The sequence below is a fragment of the Chiroxiphia lanceolata genome, chromosome 2 (genome assembly GCF_009829145.1).
Source record: "Chiroxiphia lanceolata isolate bChiLan1 chromosome 2, bChiLan1.pri, whole genome shotgun sequence".
NCBI classification, from domain to species: Eukaryota; Metazoa; Chordata; class Aves; order Passeriformes; family Pipridae; genus Chiroxiphia; species Chiroxiphia lanceolata.
This window is the reverse complement of record NC_045638.1, coordinates 76,001,919-76,021,500: the sequence shown is the minus strand read 5'-3', so window position 1 is coordinate 76,021,500 and position 19,582 is coordinate 76,001,919.

Below are 19,582 nucleotides of genomic sequence, written 5' to 3'. Positions count from 1 at the left end.
CGATTACATGAAATACCATTTTTTTAATAATGAAATGCTAAAATGGAAAGAAACCTGCATTTGTTCCTATTTAATTTTTTTTTTCTGCATGTTGATCTCAGACTCTGGATGACTTGGAATGTGAAGAGAGAGTGATTATTCACATGCAAAAGGCAGTATGTCAAACTGGTGCTACCATAGAAAAATAATAGAGTAAATTATATCTTGATCCTCGAGATTTCTCCTCTTGCAGGCAAACATGCCATTTTTTCTCTTTTGTAAGCATGTCAGACTCAGTCATTTGTTGGTGAAAGCAAGGAGGAGAAACAGAAAAAACTGTAGCATAGCTGACTGTTCCATTGTTTGTTAAACCATCACTCATATTTTAATGGTAATTATTAGAACGGTTGATCACAAGAGTTTGGGAAACATGTCAAAACAAAAATGACAGGTAAAAGAAAATCTAAACAAAAAGCAAAATCACAGGCTTATATTTTTTGCAATACTACAGAATGGTTGTGAGGTTTTTGATCAACTTTCTTGCAGGTAGAATTTCTTAGCTCTAAGCTAAGAAAAATGGAAAGAGCAATTTTATATTATATTTACAAGCAGCAGATTCATTGAATACTTAGACATCCTGAAGAAAATCACTTAGCTAATCTAATCAATGTGCTGTATGATCCTTTATCATTAGCTAAGAACTCTGGTGGAAAAATACTTGAAATATGAATCCAGTAGCTCAGATTCAAGAAAGAAAATGGCCTTCTGTTAGTCCGAACTGTTGCCTGGTAACTGTCTAAAAATTAACTGTACATCACCTGGCTTCTAAGGACCGTGGCATCACTAGGAAACCTGGCATCTACTATGTCTTACATTGGAAAGCAGAACTTTGTGACTTGGTTATTACAATTGTTTTGTCATAGTCAGGGAAGTTACTCAGCTACACAGCTGAGATGCTTACAGTAAAGTCATCTAAAATACTGTATAAATTACAAAACAAACTTGTTTTAAAGTTTGGAAATTTCACACGCTCATTTTTGGATATTACTATGTGGCATTCCATTATTTCTTTAGGAGGTGTAGGTAATGTCTTTAATTTCTTTCCTAATCTCTGCACCTACTGAGCTTCACCCAAGCTTTGCATGAAACTAGAACCTGAGAACAAAGTGCTTTTGCAGAAGGTGTGGCATGGATAGTCCTGAAATGGAAGGCAGGTATACCGAGATCACCAGATGTACCATGATCAGATTTGTAAAGGAAACTTTCCAGGTTGTTTGATGCTCTGTTTTGAACAGATTTTAGGGTCAGTTTGTACCTGCTGTCCCAATGGCAGTGCTGAGAAGATTGTGAAGATTTAGATAGTTCTGGGTGAGAATACATAACTTTTGAACTGGATGAAACTTGTGTTCCACAAATCATAGAATCCTTTAAAAGGAAAATACCCTCAGGATTACTAAGTCCAACTGTAAACTATTTTATTTAATTGAGCAATTAACCTGCAAGCTGCTCCCCTCTTTTATGCTTTTGACCACTGAACACTGAAGGCCCTGCTGCAAAACTTATTTTCGGTCCACTGGAAAATCTGGTCTGAAGTGATTTTTTTTTTAATTGTTCACTTATAGATACTGTGTCACGTTATTATGCAATATTCCACCTAAAATTAACTTTCTTTGCTTACAGTGCTCTCCTTTGCAGAACCTGTGTCCTGCACACACCAGTTAATTAAGTTTCACAATACCCAAATGGGTGCATTGTTTTATTGTCTTAATTTCACAAAAGGGAGAAGAGAAACACAGAGAAATGAAGTGACCTAGACAAGGTCACTTTGTTAATTAAGATTAAAACTTTATTTCAGAAAAGAACATAAGCACATAAAAGGTAAGTGAAGCAAAGTGAAAGTAAGCTCACCTTTGCTTAGGTTTATTTGCTAGCACAGAACTACCTGAAAACTCTTAAAATTTAGTTTAGGTAAGCTTCTGAAGGGGGAGCAGAGTCAGAGAGTGCTGATTTCCCTCACTACAAATTTTTTCAGTTGTCCTGATACTGGAAAGATGGTGACTGCTCTTCATGTACTGCACATGATCTGATTGGAGTCAGCAGCCTACAGGAAAACTGGTTAAATCTATAGATGTGCCACATAGAATCATAGAATCAGTCGGGTTGGAAGGGACCTCTGAGATCATCAAGTCCAACCCTTGATCCACTACCACCATGTTTACTAGACCATGGCACTAAGTGCCACATCCAGTTTCATCTTAAAAACCTCCAGGGACAGAGAATCCACTACTTCCCTGGGCAGCCCATTCCAATGCCTGATTACCCTCTCTGTAAACAAATTCTTCCTAATATCTAACCTAAACCTCCCCTGGCAGAGCTTAAGATCATGCCCTCTTGTCTTACTGATAGTTGCCTGGGAGAAGAGACCAACCCCCACTGGGCTACAACCTCCTTTCAGGGAGCTGTAGAGAGTGATGAGGTCTCCCCTGAGCCTCCTTTTCTCCAGACTGAACAACCCCAGCTCCCTCAGCCTCTCCTCACAGGACTTGTGCTCAAGTCCCTTCACCAGCCTCGTTGCTCTTCTCTGGACCTGCTCCAGCACCTCAATATCCTTCCTGAACTGAGAGGCTGTCAGAGTGTCCTTGGGTACAATGGCAGGAGAGTGAGTCCCAGTAACCCACTGAGTGACATCAGTCCCCTGGGCTGTCACAGGAACTATCAGCCCCAGGGACTGAGGAACATCCAAGAGGAGAGGCCCTCCAGAGCACTTTTCAGACTGATGGGCTCACTGCCTATGGGATGGGTATGAGACATTGTGGGATGCTGGGGAAGTACATCTGGGGGTGGTGCAAGACCTTTTATGAGCTATTCAAGGAGGAAACCGAGGTGAGGAATGGGAGCGATAAAGGTAGTCTGGGGAGGAACAAATGTGCAAAAGTAAAGGGAAAGGGGATAAAAGGAGCCTCTTGTGTTTGAACAGTGGCTGCTCAGTGCACTTACCTGGCTATGCCCTGTACCTGGTCAGCACAGTCTAACCTGACTTCTCATTAAATTCCATTTATTAACTATTTTCTTGACAGAAGGACTGTGTATTCTGTCAATGAGGGTCTCACTTGCCAGTCATCAGTTGGATCATGAGGCAGACTGTCTGTGTGTATCTGTGATGCCATCACTGGGAGTGAGCGAGGGATGTATGGTTGTGTGGAATTGCTAGTGAATATCAAGCTGGACTAGCTGGTGAGGAGGTGATGTGATTTGAGAGCCTGGGAGGCGGGTGGTGTCCCAAAGTGATATATCATGAGGAGTTTCACACTGGAGGGACCAAGGAGTGCAGGACAACCACCAAAGATGTTATGAAGTCTGAGTAGATTGAAAGACTACTTTGTATGTGTGCATCTCTGTGCGGGAGGCAAGGGAGAGCACTGTAATTTGGGGCCAGCTACAGGATATATGTATCTAAGCCCAGCTGCAGAAATGATCCACACTGTGTGTGTATGTGCAAGGAGAGCTGTAACGTCTGCTGGAGTTAGGCTGCAGAGTCGGGGCCTCATACATCCATTTGCCAGGAATTGAGGAGACTGGAATCCAGAGGCTGCTACTGGGCAGAGTGAATGACTGAGTACAGCTGCTGGAGGGATCTGCATCATACATATTTATACATTTTTTCCAACTAACAGAATTTCACCTTGGGCCGACAGAGAGGGGAAGTGCATATATGTATACCTATGTGTTATATAGTGTGTGTGTGCCTGTGGGAATACACACTCAGCCACCCTACTGTCTAGACTTGGGGACATAGAGCTGCAGCAGCCTCACCTCCATTGAGGTCCTTGATTCAGTAACCTCTGACAATAAATATGTGTATGTTTATAGATATCTATATATGCATATGCATGTATATGTGCGTATGTGTTAGCCACAGTTTTGGTTGTGATTATTCCTGCCACTCAGTTATATTTTGCAGGTGGGAAGAAAAGAGAAAAATGCAAATTAGGGAAAGCCAGTCTCTACTGACATCAAGGACCTCCATACACAGCTGAGCTGTCTTTTATTCAAAAAGGTGGCACCAAAGGACATCAGTAGTAATTTGTTTCAAGAAGGTCAAGCACATGCAGTCCTTCAGAAAGGTAAAAAAGCCTCATTCTGCAGCAATAGGAGCCAATCTTTTATATGGCTTATGAATGTTTCCAAGCACTGTTTTGTAGCATCCTAAAGGACACTTGTCTAAGATACTTGGAAAGGAAAAACTTTCATCAGCAAGCTTTTTCTAACATTCAAACCTTTAAGAGTAAGCATACTGAACATATTTACATTTTCAAGCTTACTCTTCATTTGCGAGGCAGGGATTATGTTGGAAACAAAATGATGATAACTTTTTTCTGAGGAGAGAAATGAAAGTCCAAATTGAGGTCAAAATCCAATAACCATTACTGTCTTGAAGTTAGGAAAACTATGTGTATCAGTACAGGCTCTTTTTTTAGGGATTCTTTACACAAATCCACTTATGACTATCTATGTGATAGATAAATTACATCCCACTCAATTTGATTACAGCTTTCCATTTCTCATTTGGAATGACTGCCCCATTGCTTTCACATGAGTGAACTAAAGGACTAGAAAAGACAAACACCTAAGGGGAAAATAACAAAGCAACAGAAATGGTGACAGTAAATTGATGCAGGGAGTGAAGAAGGGTCATTCCCCGTCACTGCGTCAATTGCTGTGGAGACTGGCATGAAACAGTTCCAGAAAAAAAGAGGACTTAGCCATTTCATTCCAGTCCTGTATTATGGGTAAAGTTCTTGTTTTTTTAAGTAAAGCCATAAACTTACATCCCCTTTAGGATATCTGTGTGTTGCTACAGTCCATACGGTAATGCCTCTATAACACAAGAGATTCTGAAAATAAGAATGAGACTTCTTATGAAACCAATGCAGCTGAACTGGCTTCTGTTAGAAAAAGATAACCTTAGGGAAGAGTATCCCAAGGTCACACACCAAATCCTTGCCCTGAGCTGTTAGAAAATATTTGATTTGTAATAAACTGTGTAGAGCAGAAGTACAGCATAGGTCTGTGGAGCCATATGATGGTGCCCCACAGCACCCTATGCTGACCATGCTGCAAAAGCTGCACAGTGGCTGCACAGCCATACCATGCCAGGACATTTTCTCTGCTTGTGAGCTGTAACTAGGCTGGGTTGCCTTTCTGACCTGACTCAGGTCCTTAGGAGTGCCTGCATGGCACAGGCATCGGTAGGAATATTCGGCATAGCCATAACCTGCCACCAGATTGTCTCCTGGTCATCAGTCGGTGGAACTATAATAAGCCAGGAGGACCTGGAAAATCAGTGGTTGCATTAGCCTTATGGCAATTGGACACCTTTGAAATTTAGTCTTATTAAAATTTTGATAGTTCCCTCCTGCTCTGTCAACACATGAATAAATTACTGATTAATTTTATGAGTCTCAGTTATAATTTTCAGTGTTAATATTACCTATCACTAACTCCTGGCAAGTTATTGTAGAACTCTGACGAAATTTGTCTAGTATTTAATGGATGGCAAAGTGATGAATCAAGGCCAAAGTTCCTGCACTAACTTTTTAATTCTATCTGGCATTTATGGCCACCTGGCATGGAGAAGCAGCCTCTGCCCAAGGGCAGCTGAGTTTGACTGTGAATGGCAAATTTAAAAGCATCTGATGTAAACCTTTCTGACCTGCTTGTTTTTTTGAAACAGGAAAGATGCCATTTTCCTACACAAGCTTTTCAAAACACCTGTAAAAAATTTGGGTCTACTCAAGGCAAAGTTGTGATGCCACGATTGCGTGGGATCATTTTCTGAGACAGTCATTTACCTACAAGCCACGTGTCACAGCTCAGGAGACATGAGGCAGTTGTATATTGGAAGAACCCACTATTTCATCTGCCAAGTTTGTTTTAAATGTGTATAGCACAAATAAGCTTGAAGTCCAGAAGGAATGCCCCAGTCAGTGTGGCAAAGCAGATGACTCTTTAATTTCTTATAGAAGCAATGGATGGAAAATGACCTCAGCAGACTAAGGGATTTTGTCAGATCTTGACCACAAAAACATTGATGATTTCTGTTTAATACCCTGAACTCTTAGCCACACTGTCAACTTACAGATCATTTTGGTTTCCTTGAACTTGTCCCTGAGTTCCCCTGCAAGAAATGACTCAAACTGGTGCAGGTTTGCTTTCCAAAACTTATTACTAGTATTTCAGTGATACACAGCCAAAACTGGATTGATTTATGGACAGTAGACACATAGATGACACCTGGGTTTAGACAGCATCTTATGTTCACAGCAGTATCTGAGAGAAGGAAAACAGGAGTGTGAGGTGATTTTGATAATGATGTGAAGAGAAAATCATCTCCTTATTTGCATTTGACATTTCTTAGTAAATCCTGTTTACTATATGACATCTAGGTCATACATTTTCTGTCCCAGAGACTGTCTTTATTTTGGGTATAATACTGAGTCAAACGTATTGCTGATGGTATAATTTCAACTACGTATGTTTAAACATTCTGTGAGTGTACTACTCATGTGGGGGAACATCAAGGGTCATTGTTGATTTGTTATGTGCAACTCATTTAATTGCTGTTTGAAAAAATGAGCATATCAGCAATGATCTATTCTTTGTCACAGCTCTCTCCTGTAGACCTTATGTCCATTCATGAAATAGATGGCCTTGTGCTCAAGCCAGTCTATTAATGTGAGAGTCAATATGTCCAAGATTAACAAAGAAACGGCAAAAATAGTGCCAAAAACTGGATGCAAATGCAGCTCTTAGAAGGCCCTGTTGTTTCAGATTGTGTGTACTGATACCCTCTTAAAAGAAGAGAATATGGCCATGGAGATTCTCAAAACTGAGGCATTTATTTCACAAACCTTTCCCCAGGGACCTTGCCCTTGGGTTAAATAAATCAGAACAGCTACAGTGAGGGCTGAGCTACAGCCAATTGCACTCAAATTGTATCTACCAATGGCTTACCACCAAGATGAGAACAATATCTTTGGAGACCTGTCCTGGGTTCTAGGTCTACTGAAATGGTAATAGGAAGATGAAGTGGAGAATGTGCATATTAAATTCTCAGATGACAAAGATATATGAAAGTGCATGGAAATAGGAAATGGAATTTTGAATTATACCAGTAAAATGGAGAAAAGTTCTTAGAACAGATGGAGGTTCTGTATTCAGAAAGCACTACTCTGCTGCATAAAAACTGAATGGGGCAAACACAAGTTAAGTACTATTTCCACAGAAAAGGACTTAGGTTTTGCCGTGGTTTATAAGATAACCATGAGTAAATGTTTTTAGGCTATGACTATACAAAAAGCAAGCATTGTACTGGGACATAAACAGGGATGCCTGAAAATAACCTTTCTATTCAAAATGGATATAGTGTTTATTTTGAGGTGCTGTATTTTGAGAAAGATATGGAGAAATTGCAAAAGACTTCTGAATGTTGTGGCCTAAGAGTGACAGATGGACAAATTATGATTGTTTATTCCAGAAAAAAAAAGGCAAGGAGAGGATATGACCGCAGTCCTCAAGTATGGAAAATACAGCTGCAGAGAAGACAAAGTGTTGTCTTCTATATGCTCTCAGTGGCAGTGGGCTTTAATTTCAGAGAGAGGAAATCAAATAAAGAAGGACTCCCTAAGGGCTTTTCTACAGTGAGAATTAATCCCACTTCCAACAGTGGGTGGCTTGCTGATAATGTCTGGTACAAACCCAGAGCAGAGTTATGGAAAATCTATATTTCCACCAGTGGCGCTCACTCATGTTAGTAACTCTTGGTGTCCGGGCTACATCCCAGTACAGACAATTAATTTTGGCAATCTTGGACTTTTTTCTTTTCAATTTTAAGCAATTTCAATTTGGGAAAATGATCTATGAAACACTTGGCTAGGCTGACAATGACCATGGTAGCTTGATGTGATTCTAAATTACCATGAACACTAAATCAGGATTTTCTCAGAGGACAGCCAACTCACCCTTAATTGCAGTGAAGATAATGGTGTTATTCTCCTGCCAGCAGAACATATCCTACATTCTCCACTGAAGTGATGGATCCAAGGCAATGAATAGCTTGTCATGCCCGGTAGATATGGCAGCCCTAGGCTACACTTGATGTGGAGGGATGATGTAATCCAAAATACTGTGTTGTATGTGCAGCTGACAGTAGACTAAGCTGTAACAAATAAGCCATCTTAAATGATAAGTCTCCATGGAAATCAGGGGGGTTTTTTTGTGAAATCACGTTGATCTAATTTTTATCTGCTAAATTAGGGCAAATCTTGACTTCATTAGTTAACTTTAGCTGATCTGTTCCTTTTACTGTAGAAGTTAACTCAGAAAAGATAAATAAATACCAGTGGTTAATCTCACAGGGGAGTCTGTAACAACACAAAAGACTGTGGTTAACTGGGGAATTTGCAGTCAGCAGCTCTAGAATGGCTGGATATCAGCAGTCTGGGCAAGTCAGACTCTTTCTCCAAGTCTGGTCTCAAATATTTTGAAATACCTTTTAGCTTTTTTTGCTCTCCCTGCTAGCAACTGTCATGTGATACTGCTGGGAAAATATATCAGGGTAATTAATCCTTGAGGCAACAGCATTTTGGGTACAGCCTGAACAGTGAGAAATAGCAAAAAGATCCCAAGTCCTTTGTTTCATTTATTTATATGACCAAGAGAATAATATTATTACATTCATTTTCTTCTCTTTACCTCCCTTCTTCACTAATTTTAGGACTGTTTCGAAGTCTGAACTTCATTTCAAGCTCAGCTTTAACTGATTCGATTCATAAAGATGAATAATGTGCATGATTAATGATAAGCATTTGCTCAGGTGCTACTCTGAATGCTTGCCTGAAATCCCAAGATTTTGACTCACCAAAAATTTCAGCTATGCATTGCTGTTAAAGGGCCTGTTAGATGCAAGACCACTATGCTCAGTATATCACACCTACCTGTATATAGTGACTTCCAGAGACTTCACTGGGATTAGCCACATAGGTGAATCAGAGCTGAAATATGTCACTGGATTCACAGCATTGTGGATTTTTTCTTCTCTATTTCCTCAAATCAACTTTGATATCCTTACCTCTCAAAACCATTGAGTACTCATGCTGAGACAAGGTAGGGATTGATGCAGAGTCTTCCCGGAGAGACAGGAAGACAGGGGTGGAGAAAACCCCCCAGATTGTGCTTCTCACTCCCCAACTTGACTAGACATATTTTTGCAAAGGTGAATTTTGTTTGCATCAAAACACTGTCTGCAAATCGAGCTCAATAAATTACAGTAATTCAACAGAAATTAAAATCTCTTTGCTATCTCTGAGGTCACTTTATACATCTGGCAGTAGCAAAGCTTATGGAGTGGTGAAGTTAATTCAGTGAGAATCAGACCCAAGTATCCAAAAAGCAATTGCTCTCTGTGTTCATCCTCCCCTTGCTTTTTAAGTCTACTTTTTTCCTCTTATTACAAGTCATCAGGATGCTAGCTGCAATATGTTTAAACTGCCTTCCAGAAGTATGGCTGCAGATCATGGTTGCCTGTCAGAGATACCTTTACTCTATTAAACTGGATAGCTCCAGTCTCATAGTTACAATAGAACCATCCTCAGCCTCTAAATACATATCAAGGGTCCTGACTGCCCCTGCACACCTATTTTGATGTACATGGAAAATACTGCTGGTGTGAAAAGATGAGGTAATTGATAATGAACTTGGAAATGGTAGGGAATAAATATGGCAATACTGTAGCTCTCAATAAATTGTTACAGGCATGAAATGTCCCATAAAATACCACTGACCCTACAAAACTATGAATTTCTATTTTAAAACTGCAGCAGTTCTCTGTTATTCCTTCATTACTACATGAGACTGTGAAATACTGTCATTGGATCAGTCTGCTTCTTTTACAGATCTGAAAAGGGTGCCGTGGGAGTAACCATTAGTACAGGCATCAAATGGATGATGCATTTTCCTGGAGAAGCTTTCTGGCACTCAGTGGCTCCATCTAGAAATGCACTGAGTCTCTTAATGAAAAGATGTAGAGTAGGAAAAGAATAAATGTGGTAGAACACATAACCAAGCTTCAAAGAAGGAAAGATGCACAGGACCACTTGGGTCAGAAAGCTTTGTCCCTCCTCCATCAGCATTTAATGACCTTTTCAAATGCTGAGCTCCCCACCAGACTGACCTAGCAGCACCAGTGACTTGATGGGTGACTGCATGCAAATTGCTTAGTTGATATTCAGACATTCAAGTTCCTTGTTTAACCTCTTTAGAAATTAAAGGATATTCTGACCCTATGAGCAGCTGCTGTCTTCAGCATATCTCCTTAAAGTGAATAAATATCTCAATTGCTCCTCTCTTATTTCTGTGTCTATACTTCACTGGTTAATTCTAGATTATAATTGCATATTTTTCTGAGGTTTTATCAATTTCTTGAACTTTACTGAACTCTGAATAACCACAGCTAGTTGAATTTAAATAGTCCAATTAATTTTGCATAGTAGCTTAGTGCAAGTGAAGGTCGTTCTTGGATCATTATTTTAGACTGTAGTAGGGCCAGGTATGAGAGGAAAGTGGTGTAGCAGCTTGAAGAAAATCCATTTCCCCTTTCTGGACAGTGAGTTTGTTGCAAATTTCCTGGGATGTAGAGTAGTAGTGCCTGGCAGAGAAGGAGCTCAGCTTTTGTCAGTCTCTGGCTGTTGTGTCAATTTGTGCACAGAAGACGCTCACATTACATATAGTGCACTGCATACAAGATATGGTTAGCTATGCACTTTTTCTGGTTTACGGAAGACTTTAATGAAGGCATGAAACAAACAAAATACAAAATCCCCAAAATGGAAACCTAAAGGGTGGGTGTTGCACGTGCTTTTACACAAACACCTACAACATGCTTCAGTTATTTCCTTATAGTGGGCATCCCTTCCTATGTCCTTACAGCTAGTTATTGGGGATTAAAGGGTTGATGGTTTGGCTGCAAACAATATGGCCTCAGCAGCAGCTGTTTACAAACAATGTCCAGCTGCCAATCAGTGACAGCAACTTGCCTCTGTGAGTGGGCAACTTATGTGGAATGTCTCTAAATTTCTGGTTGGCCAAACCATGAGTCAGGTCACTGAGCTGGATTGTAGTCTTTACAAGATGGCATGTTTCCCTCTGGACAACCTAAAAGTGCTTGATTCATGTCAGGATGCTATAAAAACTTGCCTTTGATTAGACTACTCTTCTTCACAGCTACTATTTCTCCTTTTTTAAAGTCAAATTCTTGAAAATCTGTGCCTGTTCTAATCCGTAGTTAGCACGCATTTGCTTGGAACGGGAGACAGATCTGCATTACCTCCTGAAGTCCCTTCCAACCGAGTCATCTCCAACCTGGGCCATGAGACTGCCAACACTGCCTGTATAAATCACCTGAGTTTCTGCCTGTAACCAATACAAAGCCCAGTTCTGCTCCTATCCTGGAATCAGCAGTTGCTTTACCACAAATAGTCTGTACTTTGACTGTTAATAAGTACTGTGAACATATCTTTTTAAACATCATTAATCTACATGTGAAATTTATATTTTTACTGGCTGCTTCAAAACTTGAAACTACATGGGAATAAATCTGTTGTCTTGCACTTAGTGGATTTTTATTGCATGGACTTTTTTATAGAGTGAAATAACTTTTTGCTTTTTAAAGTTTGTGCGAATCAATGAAACTAACACGATTCCAGCCTTGGGGGCAGAAACTGGAATCCTTTATTGGACATATAGGCTGATATTTTAAGGGTCTGGGGTTTACATATTCAAGGGGGGGGGTTGAACTTATTACAAGTAGGGGGCTTCGGGGGATGAGGTAAGGGACAAACCCTATCCCAGAAGTTTTTTCAAATATAAGCAAACGCTTCCTTTAATAAACAACAAGTTTCACATCACACAGCTAATCTGCATGCACTGTTTATTTTGTGTGTGTAGGCATAACTGCCTATTCATTATTTTAAGGACATGTTAAGACAGTCAAATGAGATTAAAACATGTTTGGGTTTTTTTAATGGAAATACACATATAAAAATCTCATTTTAAAATGCAATCAGTATTCCTACAGTCTGTAAATCAACATTTAAGAAAATTCACTCTGTAAATATACCTCCTTCTGCTCACAGTTTGGAAATATCAAGTATTTTTTTTGACTTCCAGGTTGTTGTAGAGATTTTAATTAAAGGCTAAATAGTACTGTTTAACTATTTATATAACACTGCAGGCACAACCATCCCAATGGTTTCCATGGAATAAGAACCACTGACTCTTCAATTTTATGCAAGTACAACTAAAAAAAGGGTGATCTTGTAATCTGCTATCTTAAAATTTTGTTTTAAAAAGTCCCATAACAATTTATTTGTAATAACGCTTCACTGAGTTTGGCTCTGATTTAGTATCTAGAGATAGCTGCCTTGGAATTGCTAGTATTTGTCACAATTGTTTTTAAATTTGAAACTATGTTAATACTCAGTGTTTTAGGCAGCCATGTAAACACCATCTGGGCAAAATATTTGTAATTATTTACAAACAAAAAGAGTATCAGGGAAGCTTTTTCACAGCACCAAGCTGGTGCACTAATGTAGCAGAATGTGTCCCCCGGTCCTACCCATATGCTGGTTGCTCTTAGGTCAGTGACATCCACTGCAGTTCCCAGCTGGTTTTTTTTGTGCGTGTAATTATTTTGGTTTCATGAACAAATGAAGAAGGCTGAAAGACTGTGCCAACATGTTTGAAAGGATAGGCCTGGTCACTCCTAAATCAGTGTTCTTCCTTGGTCCATGGACAGGTTTTTACTGTCTAGGCAGCACATAGTTTAATCATATGTTTACCTTTGGAGTGGCAAAGGGTCTCCTCCACCTGAACTGCTATCTGATTGCTGTCTGGGTGGAGGGCATTCAGAACTAAACCAAATCCTGTATTTGCAAAGTCCCTAGAAGGCCTTGGGGCCGTGTGTCACCAAAAGAGAAGCATTATTCTGCATCACATATACTGCCTAGATTTTGTTCTCAAAAGTCAGTTAGGAGAATATCCCTACAGGCACCTTTAAGTACATGTCACTGGGTGGCCATGACAGCATACTTATAAAATTCTACCTGTGATAGTCTGGGCATTCCATCTAGAAGGAATACTCAGGATTTGCAATGCTTTATAAGTGCTGAAAGAAAGCAACCTTCTCCTAGAGTCGTTAATAGTAACAGGGAAAAGCATCTACATGCCAAGGCACAGGTTCCAACCCACTGCGGTACAGGTAAATCATCCAGCTGCATCTGTCCAGGAATTAATCGTGCTGCGAATTTCCAGGAGCAGAAGGGCCAGTGTCCCAGCTGCTGGCCTGGCTGCTTCTGCCAAACTGGCCCTGGATCCAGTGGAAGTACCAAGTGCCAGGAGGACTACAGGTAACAGGAGTCTGTCTTGTTGATCCAGTGTGTAGCCCTTCACATCCTGAGTTGGTGTTTTTTCCTACTCTTGATGTTTCCAGAGGTAAGGAGATGTTTGAAGTCCTACCATCCTGTGCTGGTTTCCTTGTTCCAAGCTGCCACTCAAGGAAGGGCAGCTGGAGCCTTTGGCTGCAAAATTATTACTGAATGATACAACTGCCTGAGGTAATTTCCTGGTGCCGTGGGCCCGATCCAAAGCCAGCAGCAGTCGGTGATCAGAGCCCTGGAGTGAATCATGCACCATCTGTTCTCGTGGGCCGACTGTTTGTGTATGGAAACTGTTGGGTAAATGTGTAGCCACAGCACAGGAAGGCAAATCCCCCTCACTTGCATGGAGAGGGGCAAGTGTCTGTGCCTTCTTCATGGGTCTGAACAGGTAGGGCAGGGTATGATGGGGTGTGTGTTGCTACCCTGAAGGCTCACAGGTGGCACAGGCTGCTCATTGTGCTGGCTGTGAAGGGATGCACTTGTGGTGCTGGCAGTGGGCATTGGTGTTTCTCACTGAACCCTCATAACAAACAGAAGAGAGATTAGACAGAGCTAAAACCACTTCTGGGCCTATTCTCAGAATGAGTTGGATGAAGTAGCTAGGTAAGGAGGAAAATCTCATTTCCTTCAGTGCAGAAAAGGAGTAGGAGTAAAGGAAGGGGTGTTTGGTCTCTGACCATGACCTGCTATCTGCTTAACCCACTTTCCAAGCATGCAATGGCTGTGAGGGTATCCCTTGGTGTTGGATCTTTGTTTTGACACAGGAGGCAGTATGATGAGGAAGAGTTCAGGATATAAATTGAGGATGAAGGGGCCTGCAGCCATCCTTATGCTGAGGAGGCTGTGGCAGTCAAGCATGAGCCAGAACAGTGTCAAAAGGTGGTGTGTACTGCCAGGGCCTGTACCGGAGAGATGCACAGGTATAGGGGATGGGTTGCGTGGCCCCACCGTGCTTCTGCACAAATATGAGCGAAGAAATTACTTCTATGGTCCAAAGTGGAACCTGAAGCCTCTCCAGTGGGGAGGTGAACAAGTACATCTGCAAATCTGGGTGGGTCTGCCAGCGAACATGATCAAAGATGCTCTAAATACTTTGCTGCTTTTAACACAAAGTACATAATGGGCTCATCTCCACTTACAGTAATAAAGGTTTCCTTTTATTCCCACTAAACCACAGGTAGGTCATCAAAGGTTAATGCAAATATCTGAACAATATTGAGTCCTACTTCACAAGAAGCATTGAATCATAGAATCATTATGTTAAAAAAGACCTCTAAAATCATCTAGTCCAGCCATTAACTCAGCACTGCCCAGTCCATCACTAAACCATGTCCCTGAGTGCCACATCTATGTGTCTTTTAAATACATCCAGTAATCCTAATTTCACCAGTTCCCTAGGCACTGTCTTCCAGTGCTTGACAACAAGCCTTTCAGTCAAGAATTATTTCCTAATATCCCATCTTAACCTCCCCTGACACAACTTGAGGCCATTTCCTCCTGTTCTGTCGCTTATTAACTGGGAGAAGACTTCCACCTCGCTACAACTTCTTTTCAGGTAGTTGTAGAGAGCAATAAGGTCTCCCTGAGCCTCCCTGTGCTCCAAACCTTTCCCCATCTCTGTTTCCCATGTCTGGACATGCTTTAGTGCCTCAGTATCTTTCTTGGAAGTGGTGATCCCAAAACTGAACACAGAATGTGAGTTGCAGCCTCACTAATGCTGAGTGCTGAGTACAGAGGGACAATCACTGCCCTGGTCCTGCTGGCCACACTGTTGCTCATACAAGCCAGGATGCTGTTGGCCTTGCTGACCACCTGGGAACACTACTGGCTCATGATCAGGTGCTCACTAATCCAAATGCAGTTGGGGATTAGGGAATAGGAGGGCAGGGATTGGAGCTGCAGTCTGCTGTGTCCCATCATGAACAGAAGGACAGGCTGCCTGTGAACAGTCTGTTTAAACTGAGGTGAAGCATGTTCCCGTTGTCCTCTTGGGAGTTTCTCAGCTTCTAATTGAGTGCACAATTCTTAGCTTGTGAAAGATGGAGAACTTCAGCCGCTGGGCTTCTGCCACTAAACTATTAAAAATAAATATACTGTAGAGGAGACAAACCATTAGGCAAAGAGCTAATTGTTCATTCTTGCACTGGCTTCTTTCTTTTTTGCAAGGTTGATTTCTGTCTGGCTATAGACAGTAATTGTAGAACAATTGGAAACTGTTGTACAGAATAATCAAAATACAGTGAAAAGACCAATTATGTCTTTATCCAAAACTGACTGTACTTTATTCAGCTCCATTTTGAATTATTTCAGAAAGAGAAGTTACAGATTTTCCTCTTGGAAATTATTCTTCAGTTTGGAAAATTTCATCATTAGGAGTCTTTTCCTGATTTTCTTTTTAAAGTCTTGTTTGCTTAATATCTACCTATTTTTTCAGATGCCTTCTCTAAACAATGTCTCATGCTTCTTTTTGTTCAAAACCTTTAAAAACTTACAGTGATACTTGCAATAATGGTGAGGTCAAATTTGACAACTCACAGCCCTTAAGCACTGCTCAGCTGGGAGCATTTACATTTAGCTTTGTTTGTGTATTTTTTCCTCATTTATCAAAACTCTGATAAGCCATCAACTTCAACAATCATAGATAATACCACTGCTTTGTCTTGAAATAACAAATTGCATATTTAAAATGGAAATTGCTTGTGTTGAATGTCATGGGAGAAACCGGTAGCTATGCTTCAGAATATATACATTGCTCAGCCATTCCTAACAACAGATTTTGCATTAGAAAATTTAATTACTAAATTTAATCATACCATAAACCCCTAGAGCTGTTCATAAATACAGTACTATTTCAGAAATGTATCATCAATACATTTTCATAATTTCATGAGTCAGCCTATATCTGCTATTGATAACAGATGTTTAAAGGTTACGGCTTTCTCATAGATTCAGCTCTCACCTGTCTTCTTTTCCAGAACTAAGTGAAATCAATTACAGGAATTGGAGCTGTAGAAATTTGGCTTAATGTGGAGATTGTAAAAAGAGAAAAAAAGTTTAGGCAGAGATTCCCTGTACCATTACAAGGACTGGGTTTGTAAGCCAACATTTGCAGTTTTGATAAAATTTTACTTCTTTCTTAATTTTAATCCATAAACTGAAACTTATATTCCTAATTTTTTTGCATCACTACAACTTTCTACAACCTGTCAACTCCCCAGTCTAAGCGAGAAGATCATTAATCAATGGGAAGAAACCACTGGTAACAGAAAGAGTTCTGTCCTTCAATCCTTGTATAATTTTCATCTTAGTGGCCCTTCCTAGAATCCTTAATGCATAATGCAAGATCTAGCAAGCAGATAATAATATTGCTCAGGCAGCAAACAACCACAGAAAAGACCAACGAAACAAAATGGAATGCTTTTTACATTGTTCCTAATTCAGCTGTGAAACTCACAACTGCAATGAATTTCAATAGGGATGGAGCAAATTCAGAAGGAAAGTCCATTCAGGCTATAAAATACAGTCCAGTGGTAGAGTTCCTCTGCCGAAGTGTCCTGGTTAGAACAGCTGGGACCGATTCATCACTGAATGGGTATAGCCCAAACTGTGTATTCTATAGCCCTCCATGCCATTTCCCAGAAACTGTTGTCAGTAGAGGCCTGCGAGGGGGGGTGGGGGAGGGGGAATGTTCCTGAGCACCCTCATATCCTTTTATGGAATGAGCACCCTCATACCCTTTTATGGAATTCCCCGCTCTGAGGGGAGGACTGAACATTCCCACCTGAACTGGAGAGTATATAAACCTGGAGTTTCGGAACCTTTGGGACCACTCGTGGGATCCAGAGGAGGACCGCAGCTCATCGCTCTCAACCTGCAGCTCTTCACCACCCTTGGCCGGACTACAATTACCACTTTTGGTTGGACTGCAGCAGCTCTCCCACCAGCAGGTTTTTTCCCCTCTCCCTTTGTTTTGGACTCAAGGGGGGGCCCAGGTAGCACCGCTTCGTTTGTGCCCCGGGGTGCTGGGTTGTACATTTGGGTTTTGTGGGTTATTGCCTGTTGCTTGTCTGTGTGGTCGTACTTATTGTATTATTTTATTAAATTGTTATTCTGACTTGTAATCTCTCTTTGAGTTGGCTTGGTTTCCTCTGCTGGTTAACTTTCAAACCAGCACACGAAGGCAGAGTGCCAAGCAACTTGGACAGAAAAGGAGATGTCTACTTTTTGTTAATATTATTTGTTTCTGAATTCGGCTGCTTGGATTGTTCAAGCTGATTGCATACCAGTGAATCAAAATGAAGTGTGGACTGAATTGGGTGCAGAATGAAGCAGTGGGCAGTGACACATCACCTCCAAAGGAAACAGTTTTAAGGCAGTATGGTTACCGAGGCTGGCCCAGGTAGATTTGTACAGCTGGTTCACTTCAGATGGGAGGCCTAAGGTCAAAGACACAAAGTCAAAGGCCTTGTCCCTTCCCCCTCTCTATTCTTCCTTACTTCAGATTCCTTTATCTCATAATTAATTATTTGAATTAGATCCTTGTAAAGAACAATGTTGTTTGTGTTTCCCTCAAATTACGAAAACACTGGCTGCAACGTGAGCAGCCAGCTGAGAAGCACTGCATAACTTACTGTGCAAAAGCAGATTTCCTTGTCATTGCTGTGGTACTGAGACTGTCTTGCATTAGGGGCAGGAATCTGTCCTGATCTTCTTTTGTTTTTTTTTCATTATGTAGGCCACATCTCAAATTTGCTGGAATTAAGTCACAAGGTGCTGAATATCGACTTTTGATCACACAAACTGGCATAAGTTGAGTTTCTTGTCAAGTTGTTGCTTCCTTTTTTGGCTAAAGCAACACCTTGGGAGATTCTTAAGGAAATCTCCACCTTCTGCATTGGTATTTCCCTACCCACCTGCTCACTCCAGTTAAAGAGAAATGCCAGTGTGCTCTGTACCATCCCTTCAGCTCCTGCTTCTCAGAATTACAGATTCTGGGATGTTAAAGAGCTGTGTGGAGAACAGCATGGTGCAGCAGTTCCTCCTCACTGCCTGCTCTTCTGCAGTGGTTCTTGGCGTTCACACACTTTTGGAGCAGATGTGTTGCTGATGCCAGGAACAGACACAGAAGACTATCCAGAGTAGATGCTGCTCAATGAATCCCACAACAACAACCAATAGGCACCTACATGCAGTGGCAGGAGAGTGATGCAGAGTTTTCCATCAGAATCCAAATTCTGGCAAAACCACATTGCTGATGAGTCAGTCCTCTAGAGTAGCTTGAAGGGGTTTTCGATCTCTGTATTTTTTTCCCTATAAGCAGACCACAGTAAAGATTTTGTTCTGCGTGACAGAGAAACCAGTTATCTCACAAGCAGCAGTAGAATAATTTATTATTTATCAAGTACAGGCATCACACCAACATCCAGTGGAAATGAGACTAGAAATAATCAGACATTGTTAAACTTCTTATTTTTTCAATGCATGAGTAGAGCTGAAGCCTGGTTTTGACACTTCCCCTCCCACCCTGCCCTTTTTTCCCCAAAATGTTTCTTTATTCTAAGATATTTCAAGAGATCAGAAAAAATTTTGAGTTGTTTCTGGATTTTTTTTTTTTTCAGAGAAATGTGAAAATAGATAAATAATTTTTTAGTGATTTTTTTCCAGTTTCAGTAATTGTTGTTGCAGAAATGCCATGATCTGTGAAGAGAAAGACCAGAAGGAGAATTCATCCCTAGGGTGTTAATAATCTCTGATCCCATCCAAACATCGATTCCATTGCTAGGACTGCCTATCGGCTTTCCAGTTTGTGTCTTTGTGGAGGACAAGATCTGTCATGTAAATTTCTGTTTAGGGAAATTTGATAGAAGCTATTAACTTTTTCCATAGCTGTTGAATATTACTGCATGAGGGACAAATTCTCCAAAGTGTGCAGGAATCCAGAGCTGCAGACCCTGTGCATTTTCAAGAGCGTGTAGGTCTTTTTAAGTATCACCGTAAACCTGTAGGACGTGAAATTGATGTATTGGAATCAAATAAATTACACTAAGAAATTCTTTCTCAGTTTTAGGTGTTAAACACCTTGAAAAATTTAACTCTAATTAATTTCTCTC